Source organism: Piliocolobus tephrosceles, chromosome 2, assembly GCF_002776525.5.
Source record: "Piliocolobus tephrosceles isolate RC106 chromosome 2, ASM277652v3, whole genome shotgun sequence".
Lineage (NCBI taxonomy): Eukaryota > Metazoa > Chordata > Mammalia > Primates > Cercopithecidae > Piliocolobus > Piliocolobus tephrosceles.
Genome location: NC_045435.1, coordinates 2,648,144 through 2,667,034, shown reverse-complemented (window position 1 = coordinate 2,667,034; position 18,891 = coordinate 2,648,144). Strand labels below are relative to the sequence as shown.

General features: G+C 33.3%; 1 long non-coding RNA gene across 1 annotated transcript in view; it reads right to left on the bottom strand.

Annotated features, from left to right (window-relative positions):
- Positions 1–18,891, bottom strand: part of LOC111541795 — a 53,909-nt gene that overhangs the window by 15,462 nt on the left and 19,556 nt on the right. Inside the window, exon 2 of the long non-coding RNA XR_002731367.1 lies at positions 1,023–1,109. This is a non-coding gene — a long non-coding RNA (uncharacterized LOC111541795). The remainder of the gene's footprint in view (positions 1–1,022; positions 1,110–18,891) is intronic.

Below are 18,891 nucleotides of genomic sequence, written 5' to 3'. Positions count from 1 at the left end.
GCTTGGCTTCTGGGGAGGCGTCGGGAAACTTACAATTAGGCGGAATTGGGAACTAGCACTACACATATCTAGAGCAGTAGAAAGAGAGTGGCAGGGTGGGGAAGGTGTCACACACTTTTAAACAACAACCAGATCTCAGGATAACTCATCATCACAATGACAGCATCGAGGCAGGGTTGGTGTTCAACCATGAGAAACCACCCTCATGATCCAATCACCTCCCAACAGGCCCCACCTCCAGCACTGGGGATTGCAATTCAACATGAGATTTGGGCAAGGACAGAGATCTAAATCATGGCACATTTGATGATATAAAAAAGCAAGTATATAGAGTAAAGATTTCCCCAGTCTTCAAAAAGAGGCCTTTTATCTTCTAATAAGTAAACATAAACTGTATAAAGAGCAATTTATTTGAAAGGATGTTAGATACTCAAAGATCCAAAGCTCTATTATGATCTACCCATTAGTGTTAAGTGTTACAGGGTTATATAATAATGGGAGATCTGATCCATTCTGTTTTATATAGAGTGATTTGTAATTGCCTTTCAGTTTCTGAATGTGAAATCAGAATGGGCATGCTTTATAGTTGGTGATATTCTCACATTAATGTCCGTGATAAACTCAGTGCTCCCAATTGCACAGTCACAAATTGGGAAAATCCCAATAGAAATCTAGCCTAAGACAGAAGTAATACTATCTTCAAACAGAATTACTATATTTGGGATTGAATTTGAGCAGATTCAGACTGTACAAATTAGCTACACAAATAAGTGGTTCAGACTCCTATGTCATCTATTTCTTTTGTATCTATTTCTCTCCCTTAGCTCATACCTCTGGCCTTGTATACGGTGCTGTATGATCACCTATCAAAGAAAGAATAATGGCCAAGTGCAGTGGCCCATGCCTATAACCTAGCACTTTGAGAGGCCAAGACAGGCCAAGACAGGAGTTCAAGACCAGCCTGGGCAACATGGCAAAACCCTGTCTCTACAAAAAAAAAAAAAAAAAAAGAATAAACTTACGCTTGATTCATAGAATTGGTCTGCTGGATATGTCAGTCTCAGTTGCAAACTGATGCTATTGTACTGTAACTGGAATGAAGAGTAACCCTGAAAAACAGATTGATTTCAATTTGCATAATATTCCAAAATTTCTTCTGACGTATACTACAATATAAATAACTTTTAAAGCTCATCAATAATCTATTGTATTTATATGACTTTGCTTATCCATTCATCTTTCAGTGGCTTTATAAAACAAGTTACTGTCGGCCAGGCGTGGTGGCTCATGCCTGTAATCCCAGCACTTTGGGAGGCTGAAGTGGGCAGATCACAAGGTCAGGAGATCAAGACCATCCTGGCCAACACGGTGAAACCCCATCTCTACTAAAAAGACAAAAAAATTAGCCGGGTGTGATGGCAGGCGCCTGTAGTACCAGCTACTCGGGAGGCTGAGGCAGGAGAATAGCGTGAACCCGGGAGGCAGAGCTTGCAGCTTGCAGTGAGCCGAGATCGTGCCACTGCACTCCAGCCTGGGGGACAGAGCAAGACTCCGTCTCAAAAAGAAAAAAAACAAAAAACAAAAAAACACAATAAGTTACTGTCTAGTATCCTTTAATTTCAACCTGCAGGACACCTTTGAGCATTTTGTATAGCACAGGTATAGAGGTAACAAATTCTCTCAGCTTTTGTTTATCTGGGAATGCCATAATTTCCCCCTCACTTTTGAAGGATAGTTTTGCTAAATATAGGATTCTTGGTTGGCTGTTTTTTGTTTGTTTTTCTGTTCTAGCACTTTGAATATTCTAGACCATTTCCTTCTGACCTCCAAAGTGTCCAATGAGAAATATCTGATAATTCTACTGAGGATCACTTAAATGTGAGTCATTGAATCTTTCTTGCTGCTTTCAAGAAGGTTTTATTATAATGTGTTTCAATGTGGGTCCCTTTAAGTTCACCTTATTCAGAGTTTGTCACGATTCTTGGATGTATATATTCATGTATTTCTTCAGATTTGGAAAGTTTTAGCCATTGAGTCTTCAAATATTCTCTCCTTCTCTTCTCTTTCGAGAACTGCCACAATGCATATATTTGTCCACTTGAGTGTCCCAAAGATTCTTTATGCTCTGTTCACCTTTCTTCAATTATTTTTCTTTCTGTTTCTCAGATTCTATTATTTATATTGTTCTAGCTTCAAACTCAGTGGTTCTCTCTTCTGCCTACTTAAATATGCCTTGGAATATCTGTAGTGAATTTGTCGTTTCAGTTATTACACTTTTCAATTCCAGTATTTTTCTTGTTGTTTCTTTTTAGATTTCCTATCTCCTTATTGATATTTTCTTTGGGCTCATCCATCTTTTTATTAATATTCTCTACATCTTCTTTTACTTCTTTGAATATCTTTAAGACAGTTGTGTTAATGTCTTTGTGCAGTAGATCTGCCATAGATCTTTATCAAGGTCAGTATCTGTTGATTTATTTGTTTTTCTTTCTTTGAATACACTATATACTTCCCTGGTATTTTTTTTTCCCGCTGCCTTATTATTTTTTGTTGAAAACTGAACATTTGAAAAAAATAATAATTATGTATTAGTATATTATATAATATTATTTCATAATCTGGAAATCAGGTTCTTCCCTTCCCCAGGGTTTGTTGGGTTTTGTTAATATTTGTGTTTTTTTTTTACTATTTTTATTTATTTATTTATTTATTTATTTAGAGACGGAGTCTCGCTCTGTCGCCCAGGCCGTAGTGCAGTGGCCGGATCTCGGCTCACTGCAAGTTACGCCTCCCGGGTGCATGCCATTCTCCTGCCTCAGCCTCCCAAATAGCTGGGACTACAGGCACCCGCCACCACACCAGGCTAATTTTTTTGTATTTTTTTAGTAGAGACGGGGTTTCACCGTGCTAGCCAGGATAATCTCGATCTCCTGACCTCGTGATTCGCCCGTCTCGGCCTCCCAAAGTGCTGGGATTACAGTCTTGAGTCACCGTGCCCGGCCGTGTTTATTATTTTTAAATTGTTGTAGGCTGTATTTGAGTCAACAATCAGTCTGCAGTATAAACTTAAGGTCTTCTTCTGTACTTTTTGAGCCTGTCACTTTTGCTGGGTATGTGCAGCCACTTTCTAATTTTCCCCCATGTGCAGTGGCTTCTGAATCCTATTCTTTAATGTCTGGCTCCCAAAAAGTTAAAAAGATAAAAATGAAAGTAGGTAGGACACTAGACCTTTAAGTCCTCTGAAAATCACTTAAGATAAAGCATGAGTGGCATGCACAATGGGGGGTGTGCAAAAACAATGTCCCCTTGCTTTTTTGTCTGCACTTTTGTGATTAAAAGCATCAGCTAGTGATCAGTGCAGATCTCCAGTATTTGGAGGACAGCGTCCTTTTTGTACCCAATGGATCCTTCCAGCAGTGTGCAAGCTGCCCCAGAAATGTGCACAGCTGCCTGATATGGAGTTTGGGGTGGAGGATGGGTAGCTGCTACTGTGCCAAGAGCTGAAATTAACTTCAATTTACTGTCCAAGGTTTCCCCTAAAAATTGCAAGCCTTCCATAGACTCCCGAGTTCTAAAACAATTACATTAGACAGATTCTGCCTATGCAATTGTTATCTAATTGGGGAACTAGATTCCTAGTGCTATCTACTCCAACACTTTCTCAGAATCCTCTCAATTACATTTTGTGAAGAGAAAATTGATCCATGATAAGAACTCATATGGATTTATGGGCGGTGTCTCATTACTTGACTGGTTGGCCAGTAACCTGAAGAAGAAAGATTGGAGAATTGGAAATAAGTAGGTGGGGGAAAACAGCATTTGGAGGGGCTGCATACAAAATATCACACAGTTCATTCGTGGTTGACCAGAAAGAGTGATGAAATGAACTCAGAGTTGTGAGATATCAGCTTGGAATTACAACCTGCAATGATAGAGCAGTATCTTTCAGGATGCATAATCCAGTGGCTACTGTATGGTACTGTATCCCCATTAGACAAAATGCATGGGTCCACGAACCAAGACAAGTGTCTTATCTGCCTCCTCTTCAATTCCAACAACTCACTAGGAATTTCTGCTTTCTTTCCTGTCTCATCTGGATTCTTTAAAGCTGGAAGTCTTCAATCAGAGAGGAACGATACTTCCACCAGAGGACACAACAGAGGCAGCCATGACTACTATCAGATTGTCTCTTATTCCAGTACATCAGCAGTCAAAGAAAGGAATTATCATACTAGCAGGAGCATTTGACCCTTGCCATAATTAAGAGGTAGGGTTGCTGCTACCTAGTGTGGGCTAGAAGGAATGTTTGACATCCAGGTCATACACTGAGGTAGTTATCTACACTAAGTAGAACAGCTTTGTGAATTGAGAATGGAAAATAACTGTGTCTAAGATTGGTCCAGTGAGAGCAGAGCTTCTTCCTTAGAATGTACCACACTGGTATGTGCAGTGAAAATCACAGTGACAGTTAAGATGTATAGAAAATTAGAAGTATTTTCCAATTTCTTTTTTCTGGACATGGTAAATCTCCCAGAACTCTTGAATGATTCTGGAAAAGAAGCAGTAACTACCAATAAGCATGACTGATATTCTGTTTCCTAGATACTGCTGAAAACATAGGGGTTCAAGCCAGATTATTTAAATTTAGGAAAGAGCAAGATATAAGTTATTTTTATTCATTCTATATATTGTCATTTTATGGAATAAGTTCCTATTCAGTATCTGTCCAAATACTATGTTTAGTTTTATTTCATCTGGTAATAATGACACTAGACCACGAGATCTGCTAGACAAGGATCTGCCTCTAAATTACTAAAATACATGTAAAATACTAAAATTATTTTTGGAAATTTCTTTAAGTATGTAATGCATTTACAGAAGAGGTCGTCAAAAAGTTCATTAAAATGCACATTAGGAAAAAACTACATGTGGATTTCAAAACATTTTTTTTCACCACTATAAATGTATACTAACTTGTTACAACACATCTGAATAGGATCTAATTTGAAGCACAGAGAAAGATCAGTTTGTAAAGAACCCCTATCAAAGCAACAGGAATTCTGCTAAAATTGAAGCGAGAACAAATATAAAATTTACAGTGAATGTTGTATAGAAGAATGGTGAAATTATTATTGCTTTACAAAAGTATATGAAGACAATGCTTCCAAGAAATAACCAGTTTACAAATGGATAACTCATTTTAGAAGGAATTAGATGATGTTGAAGATGAAGCTGACTGTGGCAAAGCATCCATATCAATTTGCAAGAAAAAAAATCATCTTGTTCATGCTTACTTGAAGAGGATCAACAATTAACAGGGAAACGATAGCCAACACCACAGTCATCTCAAGGGGTTTAGCTTACACAGTTCTGACTAAATAATTAAAGTTGAGTAAATGTTTCACTTGATGGGTGCCAAAACCATTGCACCCAGATCAACTGTAGACAAAAGTAGAGCTTTCAATGGAAATTTTAAACAAGCAATGTCAAGATCCTGAAGGAGTTCTTTGAAAAACAGTAATAAGAGATGAACTACGGCTTCACCAGTATGATCCTCAAGATAAAGCACAATTATAGCAATGGCTATCAAGAGGTGAAAGTGGTCCAGGCAAAGCAAAAGAGAACAAGTCAAGATCAGAGATCATGGCAATAGGTTTTTGGGATGCTCAAGGCATTTTGCTTGCTGGAGGGTCATTTTGGGATGCTCAAGGCGTTTTGCTTGCTGGAGGGTCATAAAAAAATAACATCTGCTTATTAAGAGAGTGTTTTGAGGAAGTCAGTAATAACTTTAGCAGAAAAATGCTTAGAAAAGTTTCACCAGAGAGTCGTCTTCCATCATGACAATGTTCCTGCTTACTCCTTTCTTCACACAAGAGCAATTTGATGAGAGTTTCAATGGAAAATAAATAGGCATCTGCCTTACAGTTCTGATTTGTCTCCTTCTGACTTATTTTTGTTTCCTAATCTAAAAAATCTTTAAGGGGCACCTATTATTCTTCAGTTAATAATGTAAAAAGATTGCATTGGCATGGTTAAATTCCCAGAAACCTCAGTGATTTAGGGATGGACTAAATGGCTAATGCTATCACTTACCAAAGTGTCTTGAACTTGATGGAGCTTATGTTGAGAAATTAAGTTTATATTTTTTATTTTTATATGTTAATTCCTTTTCTCCATGAAGTGCTTGAAGTGCCATTGTGTGTGTATATGAGATATATATGTATGTATATGAATAAATAAAACATATGTTTATATGTTTATATTTACATACAATATCTTTATTACCAGATACTGAAGATCTAATTATTTGGAATTTGTTAGTATGTTTTTAAAATATTTTCTAAATTGTTTAAAGTTATTTTTCCTTTTTAGTGATGTTTTTATATTTTTTCAATTATAGAAGATGCTTAGAAAGAGATGGCCTTGTGTTTAAAGGCCAGCTTAGCAGTGATTTTTCTAGCTATGTAAACTTGAACAAGTTAAATTCTTTAGTACTTAGTTTCTTTACAGTATTATCAATAATGTTGAAATTATTCTTTATCAATAATGATTCTTACCTTTAGGGTTCTTGTGAGTATTACATGAAATAATTTATGCAAAAGATATAGCATATAACTGGCACTAGGTGGATTTTACTATTTTAATAAGGAATAATTACATATCCTACGATGGGTGTTTTTTTAAAAAAAAATCATTAATGGCTCCCAGAGTTATGACATATATAGGGCACACAGAGTTTATAGTGTTTCTTTGTTACTCACTGGTTATAAACATCTATTGTGAAGCTGCCCAGATCCATCCTCATAGATATACCGTGTACTCCTTTTTTGCAGGCTTAGAAAGAGTGCAGGTTCTTTCTGCTAATCTCAACTTCCCAGTGTAGACAATACCTCTATGGTTTGTGTGAAAAGTACCTAATCTCCCTACTTGTTTCCAACTGCTTTTCCTCACCCACCCCCGTCACACCTCTATACCCATGTATTAATTAGGAATTGGCTAAACTGTGAATAACAGGAACCCAAAACGACAGTGGCTGAATAAAAGCACAATTCTCTCTTATGCAAATGTCAGCAGTGGTTTGTCCTGAAGTGATAGGATGTATCTGCTACAATAAATCTTCTTACTGTGTTGTTCTGCTATTCCTTACCACCATTACCAAGACAAACTCATGGACCAAAATGGCCACACTGATTTCAGCTATCATGCCTACATTCAGGAAGACAGAAGAGGCAAAGAAGTAAATGGAGGCAAAGTGTACATCAGATTGACTTTGAAGAAAGGTTCCCAGATCTGAAGTATAGTACATTACCCTAGACGAAATTTATTAACATGTCCAAACCTAATTTGCATAGAAGGGTAGGAAATAACGTTATTTATTTCTGGGCAGAAATGTCTAGAACTAAAAGTGTAACTATTCCTACGGAAGAAGGGGAAAAGAGATATTGGGAAAGATTAACAGTATCTGGCATAAGCCACCACAAACTGCCTGACTTAGCCTGAAAATTATCTAAACCTTCCTCAAGGCTTTGACTTATGGAACATAAAAATCAGTAAGGTGTGCAGACTATTTCCACCTTCTGCCCTTCTTCATATCTCCTCTGAGGCACTAAACAGGAACAGGCCTCCTTCATAAAGAGATAAAGAAAATTCAAGGGGAAATGAAGCTTAAATTACATCTGAAAAATTATGAAATTATATATGTCAAGTGGCTGACTCAACAAGTACTCAAAAAGAGGTAGCCATTATAAATTATTATCCTGATTAATCCAGGGTATTATACAAAGCACAGGAAATTTTTAAAAATCCATGTAGTGGTTCCACTATTAGCCTCAGATTCTTCCTGGTCTACTGTTACATTTACTTTACATTAATTTTAAAGGGGAAACACAAATGAATACATATATAACCCTACTTACAACTCACAAAATTCTCCTTTATAAGCACATCTACCATCAGAACATAGCATTTTTTGTTCATTTTGTTTAGATATTGATATAATCTACATATGTATCAGTGATAGTGATAATATGTTGTACTGGAAATAAACCCTGGGCTAGAAATCACAAATAAATTATTGAAAGAAAGTGGTAATACAATTTTTAGTTATTAGTTCTTTGACTGTGGGCAAGTAAATAATGTTTCAAGTTTTTAACATGAAATTTTCAGCAACTAATCAACTTACATTCTTGTTTTAATGTTTGTTTCCATTCCAAGGTACCTTATTTACTCTACAGGTAATTTGTTAACATTGAATACAACTAACAGAACCGCAACTCATGTTTGAAGAAAGCTTCTCTAACACATATATTTTCTCCAAATAGTACATCATACCCTTCTGGTGCTTAGGAACACTGGATAGCACCTCTCACAGCATTGCAGGAACATATTAAACAGCAAATCACCAAAAAAAAAATCACAAAAAGTGTGAAAAACGTGACATTAAATAGACTACAAAAGGACACTAATTTACAGCATGAGACTTAATACGAAAAGGCAGAACTACTACTACTGCCTTATTCAGTCTAAGCTAGGAACACGTACATTGGCAACTGAAATTTTTTACCACTTCGCACATGTGCATGTCCACAAATGGCTGTGAACATGCTTAAAGTATTAATTTGGGATTACAAATAAATTTTATTGAGTAGGCAAATCTACAAATATGGAATCTGAAAATAATGAGAATTAACTATCCACACACAAACATCCTCCCCCAAACACAAACATACATACTTATATAAAATTAATTCATATTTTAATAACAGTGTAATATTCCACAATATGAATGCACTACATTTATTTAAGCATCGTTGAATGCATGTTTGCTCTGTCAGTATTCCCTTTTGAATATTTGAATGGTGAGGTCAATATCTTATCTTTATAAGCAGTGCTGCAATAAATATCCAGGCACATTTATCCTCAGAACATTTATATTTATAGAAATTTATGAAAAATGGCATTGCTGGAAAAGACTATTGTTTTTGTTTGGAATAAAAGATTATTGTTTTTATTTATGTATTGTTTTTATTTGAATATATAATTCTTTAAAAGTTATTTTTTAAAAATATAGCAATTGACACTGTAACTGGAAAGATATAGAAGCACCAATATAAGGAAGAGCTACTTAACCTAGTAATCCATACTTCATTTGCAAAAAGTAAGAACACATCAATTTCACATAATTGTAATACATCTATGAAATAATATATGTGGAAATATCATATATGCTTAAATGTTATGTATCTACTTACTTGAAGTTGCCCTGTTGTGAGTATTCCATTAAAACAATGAATCAATATTTAACCATTTTCCTAATGGGCCTTCTTCGGGATATTTACATTTATTATTATTATGTATTATATCCTTCTGGACTTTTTTCCTGAGAGGAAGTAAATAACATTTTCTTTATATATTTTGTGGAATAATTCTATTTTTTATTTAAGATTATACAATAATAAACTTTTTCTGGAAACAATTCTAATAGCCAAATCATGTTCAAACATGTATATAAAGATATCACTATATTTATATTGCCCTATATTAAGACATTTAGATTTTTTCTCAAACATTATATTCAAGTAATCTTATTGCTGTACAATATTGTACAATAAACTGAACTCAAATTGTACAATTCAATGAATTTTGACAGTTATATACATTTTTAAAGCCATTACTGCAATCAAGATACACATTTTCTCTCCCTGAAAGAATTTTCTTATGCACTTACATAGTTGGTTCCTTCTTCCACCCCAGAACCCTCAAAATGGAATGATGTGCTTTCTATCACTGTAGATTTGTCTGCATTTTATAAAAGTTCATATAAATGGAATTATAGTGTGTGCACTTTTTTCTGTCTGGCTTCTTTCAATGACGATACTATTTTTGATACTCATACGTGTTGTGTGTATGCCTGGTGCATTTTTTATTGCCAAGTGGTATGCCATTTCTTGAATATACTATCATTTTGATTATCCATTTACACAGTGATTGAAATTTGAGTGTTTTCCACTTTGGACCAATTTAGAACAAAGCTGCTAAGAACATTGATGTATAAATCTTTGTGTGTTCATATGTTTTCACCGTGAAAGTACAAAATACTGTAGTAAGTACATGTTTAACTTTACAAGGAAACTAAGAAATAGTTTTCCAAAAGTGCTTGTGTAATTTCCCATTTTCACCAGAAATGTATGAGGAAGTTTCCAGTTTCTCCATATTCTCATCAATGTTACTCTTGCTAGGATTTTTTAATTACAGCTATGTTAATGTGTATATAATGACATTTCATTGTGGTTTTAATTCGCATTGTCCCAATGACTAATGATGCTGACTATTTTTCATCTACTTTTTAGACATTTATGTATCCTTTTTTGTGAAATTCTCATTTAAGTATTTTGTCTACTTTTTATCAGGTTGTCCTATTTAAAACTTTAAAAATGTAAGAATTTTAAGAAATCTTTACATATTCTTGAAACATGTTCTTTGCCAGATAAATGTAACATAAATATTTTCTCTCCTTTCGTGGATTGCCTTTTTATTTTTATAATGCTGTCTTTTGCAAACCAATTTTTTTGTTTTTATAAAAGTTTAATGTATTATCATGTATGTTCCTTTTCAAGCTAATTTTTCTAAATAATATGAGGTGAGGACTGAGTTCATTTTTTTAACGTTACTCTCTGGATGTTTCAGCAGTTTTTTTTTAAAGAATACCCTTTCCTCATTATATTACCTTAGTACGTTTCTCAAAAATCAATTTACCATGTTGATCTATTTCTAGATTCTTTATTTTTAAATTAATCTATATTTATCTTTTCACAGATACCACATATATCTTGACTATGGTAGCATTAGTAAAAATCTTGAAATCCAGTATTATGAATCCTCCAACTTTGTTCTTTCTAAATTGGTTTTTTATTTCATTTGCATTCCCATTTAAATTTTAAAATCAACCTGTCAAAACCGGCTGAGATATTTTAGTCTTTTATTTCTGGTCTTTTTCAGTTATATGTCTTTCACTTATTTTTGACTTACTGAAATTGCCAATAGATACCTTGACATTTTTGCCTTGGGTCCACTCTTAGAGGAAAAAAGAGTTTTTCTCCATTAAGTATATTACCTATATAATTTACATTAGGGTCTTTAATCAGGATAGGGAAATTCCTTCTAATTCCCAGCTAGCCAAAAATTTGTAACTTCAGTGAATAGCGATTTGGTCAAGTGCTTTTTTGATGCATCATAATTTTAATATTGCTGGATTTGATATGTAAATATTTTGTTAAAGTTGTTTCATTTATGTTCATGAAAGATATTAACATGTAATGTTTTCTTGAAATATATTTGTCTGGTTTTGGTATCAGAGGATTACAGATATGATAACATGACTTGGAATGTATTCACTCCTTATCTATTTTCTGAAATAATTTATGTAGGATTGGCATTCTTTCTTTGTACAAATCTTTTTTTTTTTTTTTTTTTTTTTTTTTTGAGAATTTACCAGTGAAAGTCTCTGGGTCTGAGATTTATTAGCAGGAAAGTTTAAATTTTGAATACAATACATTTTGTTAATTAGAAGTAATCAGGATTTCTATTTATCTTATTGCCAGTTTTGTAATTTTTATTTTCAAGGAATGTTTCCAGTTCAAATAAGTTGTCAAACATACTGGTATACAGTTTTAAATAATACTATTGTTTTAAAGATTTTGAATTCTGTATTAGCATCTTCCCTGTCGTTCCTGATATTTATAATACTGCTTTCTTTTTAAATATTGTAATCAATCTTTCTAACAGGGGATGGTAAGCTACAACTCGTGGGCAAATCTATCTTGCTAACTGTTTTTGTATCATCCACAGACTAAGAATGGCTTTTATAATTTTAAATATCTGAAAAAATACCAAAAGTAGAAAAACACTTTATAATACACCAAGATTATATACAATTCAAATTTCAGTGTCAATAAACAAAATTTTATTGGAAGACATCTATGTACATTTATTTACAAATAATAAATGCTTCCTTTTATGCTACATCAACAGAGTTGAGTTTTTGTAACAAAGATCTCATGGCAGTAAGCCCTAAGAAGTATATCATTTAGCCCTTTTCTGAAAATGCTTGCTAATATGAGTTTAGGCTTTTATCGAGGTTATTGATATTTCAAAAAACTGTCATTTACTTTTATTGATTTTTCTCTATTGGACATCTATTTTCTGTTTTACCAATTTCTGCTATTATCTTTATTATTTCTTCCACATGATATTGAATTAATTTTTCTCTCCTCCATTTTTATCTTTACAAGATGAAATCATTCATTATTGACTTTCTTGTTTTATTATATAAGCATTTAAAACTATAAAATTTTCTCTGAGCAAAGATAAGCTGTAGTCCACAAATTTGAATATGCTGTATTTTCATTTTTATGCAATCTATTTTTAAAAAAATTGGTGACTTCTCTTTGTTGTGTCAAATGGGAATGTTTAATTCCAAATATTGGGGTATTTTCTACGTATGTTATTGATTATTTATAATATAATCTTGTGGTTAGAGAATATAGTTTATAATATTTCAATATTTTGAAGTCTATTAAGACATTCTTATGGCCCACTATGAAGTTTACCTTGATGACTGTTCTGTGTGCACTTAAAATTATATTCTTCAGTTGTTGGTTGGAGTATTCTACAAACATCATTTAACTAAATATGATTGACCAATGCATTCTGATTTTTATATATTGATTTGGTGTCTAGTTGAACCATTAATTATGGAGAGACTTGTTTTAAGTCTCTCACTATGATTGTGGATTTGTGTATTTATCACTTTAGTTCTATCAATATTTACTTCATGTATGTTGAAGCTTTATGCTACGGTTTGAATGTGTGCCCTCCAAAATTCAGGTATTGGAACCTAATACCCAATAAGATGGTATTAAGAACTGGCTTTTAAGGGGTCGTGGGGACTTATCCCATCATGAATGGGATTAGGGTTCTTATAGAAGAGGCTTCACACAGCATTCAGTTTTTACTTGCTCTTCCACATTCCACTACTTGACCACACACAGTTCCTCCTCTTAAGAGGATTTAGGACAAGAGTACCACCTTGGAAGCAGAGGTCAGCCCTCCCTAGACGACCAAAGTACTAGCACTTTGGTCTTCTACTTGCCAATTTCTAGAACTGTGAGAAATACATTTCTATTATTTTTATAAATTACCTAGTCTGAGGTATTTTGTTATAGCAGCACAAACAGACTGAGACAATTAAATTATTAGGTGTTTATACATTGGTAATTGTTTTATTCCTGATATTATGATCCTTTTCTTATTAGAAGTGTCTTATTTCTATCAACAAGGCATCAACAAGTTGCCTTGTCTTGAAGCAAGTGCTGCCTGATACGAATATTGTCACTCCAATGTTTTCATGCTTAGTATTGGCATTGTAAGTAATTTTTCATCCTTTATCTATGTCTTTTTATTTACGTGCATCTCTTAAAGATAAAACACCGTTGGTTCTTGCTTTTAAACTAGGTCAATATATGAATTTTAATTGAAGCTTTTAGTCCATGTGTACATAAATTATGGATATGAGTTTATGTCTATCATTTACTATTCATTTTTCTATATATCACGTTTTTCTTTGTACTTTATTTCCTGCCTTCCTTAGTTTTAATATCTACTTAAGTTTCTCTATTTTTGCCTATCTGCAACTTTTTGGATTATTTTTAATGATTTAAGTATTAAAATAATACCATTTAGATTATGCTAATCTATATAGAGTTCATAGTGAAACACATTACATAAAATACCTATCTATCTCTCTATCTATCTATCTCTCTATCTATCTAGATAAGGATATAAATTCACAAATGGTGTTATAGTTTTTGCTTTAAATTGTTATGTCTTTTAAAAAATTATCACATATATATATATACACATGTACTGTGTTTATGTATACTGTTAATATATGTTATCATTTCTATTCACTACATGTTTAGCATTCCCAGTGCTCTTCACTTATTTGCATAGGTTCAAGTTGCTATATAATATAATTTCCTTTTCAGCTGAAAAACTCGTATTAAACATTTTGCAAAGAAGACCCACTGGCAACAAATACTCCTAAATGTTATTTTTTTGCACGATAGTTTCACTTAATATAGACTTCTTATTTGGTATATTTTCTTTTAGCACTTTGGATATGTCAATCCAATATCTTCTAGCCACCACAGTCTCAAATTAGAAGTGTGTCATTAATTATATGACTAATTCCCTTTATGTGAATTTTCATTCCTCTGGATGCTTTCAAGATTTACTCTTAATGTTTGGTTTTCTGAAGTACGATTATGATATGCCTTGGAGTATTTGTGAATATTTATCTCGGTTGGGGTATATCAAGTTTCTTCATTATGCAAGTAAATGTTTTACATGAGACTTTGGAGGATTTTGGTCATTAATTGTTTTGACTTTTCTTTTTCTTCATTGTTTCTCTTAAGAATGTTTTCTTGTTGGTCATTTGTATGTCTTCTTGGGAGAAATGTCTATTCAGCTCTTTTGCTTATTTTTTAATCAAGGTTATTTGAGGTTTTTTATTTTTTATTTTTATTTTTTTTTCCCCATTGAGCTATGAGTTCCAAGAGTTCCTTATATATTTTGGATATTAACTCTATCAGATATATGGTATAAAAATATTTTCTCCCATTCTGTTGATTGCCCTTCAGTTTGTTGATTGTTTCCTTTGTTCTAAAGAAACTTTTAGTCTGATATAACCTTACTTATCTGTTTTTTTCCTTTTGTTGCCCATGCTTTTAAAGTCATAGCCAAGAAAGCATGACTGAAGCCAATGTCCAGAAGCTTTTTCCTGTTTTTGTTTTTCTTTTCTAGGAGTTTAATGGTTTCTAGTTTATTTAAGTCTTTAATCCATTTTGAGTTGATTGTTGTATTTGGTATGAGATCAGGGTCCAGCTTCATTGTTTCGCATGTATAAAAGTTTTCGTAACATCATTTATTTAAAGACTATTCTTTCTTCATTGTCTATTCTTGACACCCTTGTCAAAAATCAGTTGAACACATATGTATAGTTTGATTTCTAGTCTCTCTGTTCCATTGATCTATACATTTGATTTTATGCCAGTATCATGCTCCATTTTCCTTGCTCAAAATTGCTCTGGATATTTGGTGTCCTTTGCAGTTCCATATAAATTGTAAGATTGTTTTTTCTACTGTAAAAAGTGCCACTAAGATTTGGTAGGAATTACATTAAATCTATAGATTGCTTTGGGTACTGTGAATATTTTAACGATATTAAATTCTTATACTCCATAAGTATGGATGTCTTTTCCACTCATTTGTATCTGCTTTGTTTTTTTTTTTTTTTTTTTAATCAGTGTTTTATAGTTTTCAGTGTACAAGTCTTTCACCTCCTAGGTTAAGTTTATTCTTAGTTACAAAAGGTAAAAATAGATTACCATATGACCCAGTAGCCCCATTTCTGGATACATAGCCTAAGGAATTTAAGTCAAGATTTTGAAGAGATATTTACATTTCCATGTTAATTATAACATTATTCATAATAATCAAGATGGAAACAACTGAAATATCCATAAATGGATTAAAAAATGTGACATATATATAAACTAAGTATTTTTATTCAGCACTAAAAAAGAGAAGGAAATTGTGCCATTTTCAACAACTTGGATGAACTCGGAGGACATTAGGTTGAGTGAAATAAGCCAGACACAGAAAGACAAATACTACATGATATCACTTATATGATGAATCTAAAATAATCAAACTCATAGAAGCAGAGAGTGATAGTTGCCAAAGGAGGAAACAAGGAGATATTAGTCAAAGAGTACAAAAAGTTTCTGTTATATGAGATTTATAAGTCCCAGAGATCTACCGTACAGCATAGTGCTTACAACTAACAATATTGTATTATACACTTAAAAATTTGCTGAGAGAGTACATCTTGTGTTAAGTGTTCTTATCACAAGAAAACAACAATAATAATAAGCAAGAGGGCAAGAGCAAATTTTGGGAGGCAATAGATAGTCTTATGGCATAAATTGTGGTGATGTTTTCCATAGTGCATACTTACATCCAAATTTTTTTAAGTTGCACAGATTGATTACATATACTTATTTGCCAAAACGATAATGATTTAGAAAGATTTTTAAAGAGTGTTAGTTAACTCAATGCAAAATATTTGAAAATCTCACAATATGAATAGGTGAAAAGTTTTCCAAGAATAAAAGTTGCTCCAATGTAAAAAAAAAAAAAAAAAAAAAAAAAATCTACCAATACAATTCTCTAAATTAACAGAACCAAGTAGAAAAAAATAAACTATTGGTACAGTTAATTTCATATCAACTTGACTAGCAAAAGTATGCCTAAATAGCTGTTAAAACTTTATATCTGACTGTATCTGTAAGGGTGCTTCTGTAAGAGGTTAGCATTTAAATAAATAAGTTGAGTAAAGAAAATCCACTGTCACCAATGTGAGTGGGCACATGTCATGCCTTGGAAGGACTGAATGACAGAGGAAGGGAGAATTCACTCTCTCTCTTCTTGAGCTGGGACATCCCTCTTCTCCTGACCTCAAACATAAGAGCTCCTGGCTCTTGGACTTTTGGACTAGGGAATTTACCCAAGAACTCACCCTCCACCCCCACGAACACACCCATTCCATTCCACCTTTACCCCACCCCCCATTTTCTAGACCTTCTGACCCAGATTGAATTACACCATTGGCTTTCCTAGTTCTCCAGCTTACATATGGCATGTTGCAGAACTTTTGGCCTGCATAATAGCATAAGCCAATGCCCACAATAAATATTCTGTGTTTATATCTGTATCTATGTATGCTACTGGTTCTGTTCCTCTAGAGAATTCTGAGAATACAACCATTTCAAGAAATAATTATTAAGAATTTTAAAACTGTATACAAATTAAATAGATGTAAACTTCATGACTTGGTAAAAGTTATATATTAAAAATCAACAGTAAATGTATAACAATTAATAGAGGCACTTTATTTTTATTAAAGTCAGAGAGAATGCTGACACTATCAATTCTGCTCTTTTTAATTGTATTGGAGGTTCTGTCCAATGTTACAATAAAATGCACAATTTGTCTTTTCATAGATATTCACAAGAATAATTTCTACTCACAGGCTTCTACAATGTGATCTTGTTACTTCCCTCCCGAAAGACAGAGTTTGTCTTTCCACCTCCTTGAATCATCAAAGTCTCTGTGAGTTAATTGACAAATAGAATATGGCATACTCTTCCAACTTGACCTACTATAAAATTTACCTTTGAGATACTTACTCGTAGAATGTACCTGCTATGTTGCTAGATGTTGAAGCTACCTGAAGAAGCTACATATAGAAGCTATAGCAGACAGATAACAGCTGAAATCCCAGTTGGCAGCCAGTATCAACTGTCAGTTATATGAATGAACCACCTTGAATAGCTATCCTAGTGAAGCTTCAGATGCCTGCAACACTGGCCAACATTCTAACCATACAAAAGACCAAAATTATAACCACACAAAGACCAAAGACAAAACTCAATCAAATAAGCCAAGTCAACCCAGAGAAATGTAAGACATATTTTATTTTTCTTTAAAGGCCTTAAGTTTTGGAGTGTTCGGTACACAGCAATAAAAACAGGAAGAAAACAAGCAACATGGTATAAATATTAGAAGAGAAAACAGAATCAACAGGTAGACAAACTATTAATTATTATCTTATTCTGACAGCTAACAGACAATCACTTTAAGGGAGGTCAGCAAGCTTGCAGGATAAAAGAATTAACGACCACAAGCAATAGCATTTCTGGGTTTTTGTTGTTGTTTTAGTTAGAAAGTTTTATTTTCTACTTTTTTGTCAATAGCTTTTGAGGGAACAGGTAGTGTTTGGTTACATGAATAAATTCTTTAGTGGTGATCTCTGAGATTTCAGTGCACCCATCACCTGAGCAGTGTACCCTGTATCCAATGTGTAGTCATTTATCCCTCACCCACTCCTACCCTTTTACTTGAGTCCTCAAAGTCCATTGTATCATTCCTATGCCTTTGCTTCCTCATAGCTTAGCTCCCACTTATGAGTGAGAATGTACGATGTTTGGTTTTCTATTTCTGAGTTACTTCACCTAGAATAATGTTCTCTAATTCTATCTAGGTTGCTGTGAATGCCACTGTTTCTTTTTATGACTAAGTAATACTCTATGATATGTTTGTGTGTGTGTGTGTGTGTGTGTGTGTGTGTGTGTGTGTACTACATTTTCTTTTTCTACTTATTGACTCATGGGCATTTGGGCTGGCTCTATTTTTTGCAATTATGAATTGTGCTGCTATAAACGTGGGTGTAGGTATCTTTTTCGGGTTATGACTTCTTTTCCTCTGGGTAGATACCCAGGAGTGGGATTGCTGGATCAAATGGTAGATTTACTTTTAGATCTCTATGGAATCTCCATACGGTTTTTCATAGTGGTTGTATTAGCATTTCTTTACAACCAACTATAAAATATAACAAAATGTATGAATTTTCCAGGAATTAACTTACTAAAGAATATACAAGATTTCTATGGATAAAACTTTCAGATTCCAATAAAGGAAACTGATCATGATTTGAATAAGTGAAAAGACATTCCATATTCATGGATGAGATCATAGTGAAATAAAGTTAAAAATTTTGCATATTTATCAATAAATTTGATGCAAATTAAATTAAATTCTAACTATATTTCAAAAACTCAGTGAACTTACTCTAAAAAGTATGAAGAAGAAAGATTAACAAATACCAAAGTTGACTTTAAAATAAAAAGAAGGTGAAGCAGGGGGAAATACTATATTATATATGGGCACACAGCAAATCTATAGCAATAAATGAGTAGAATTAATGATTCA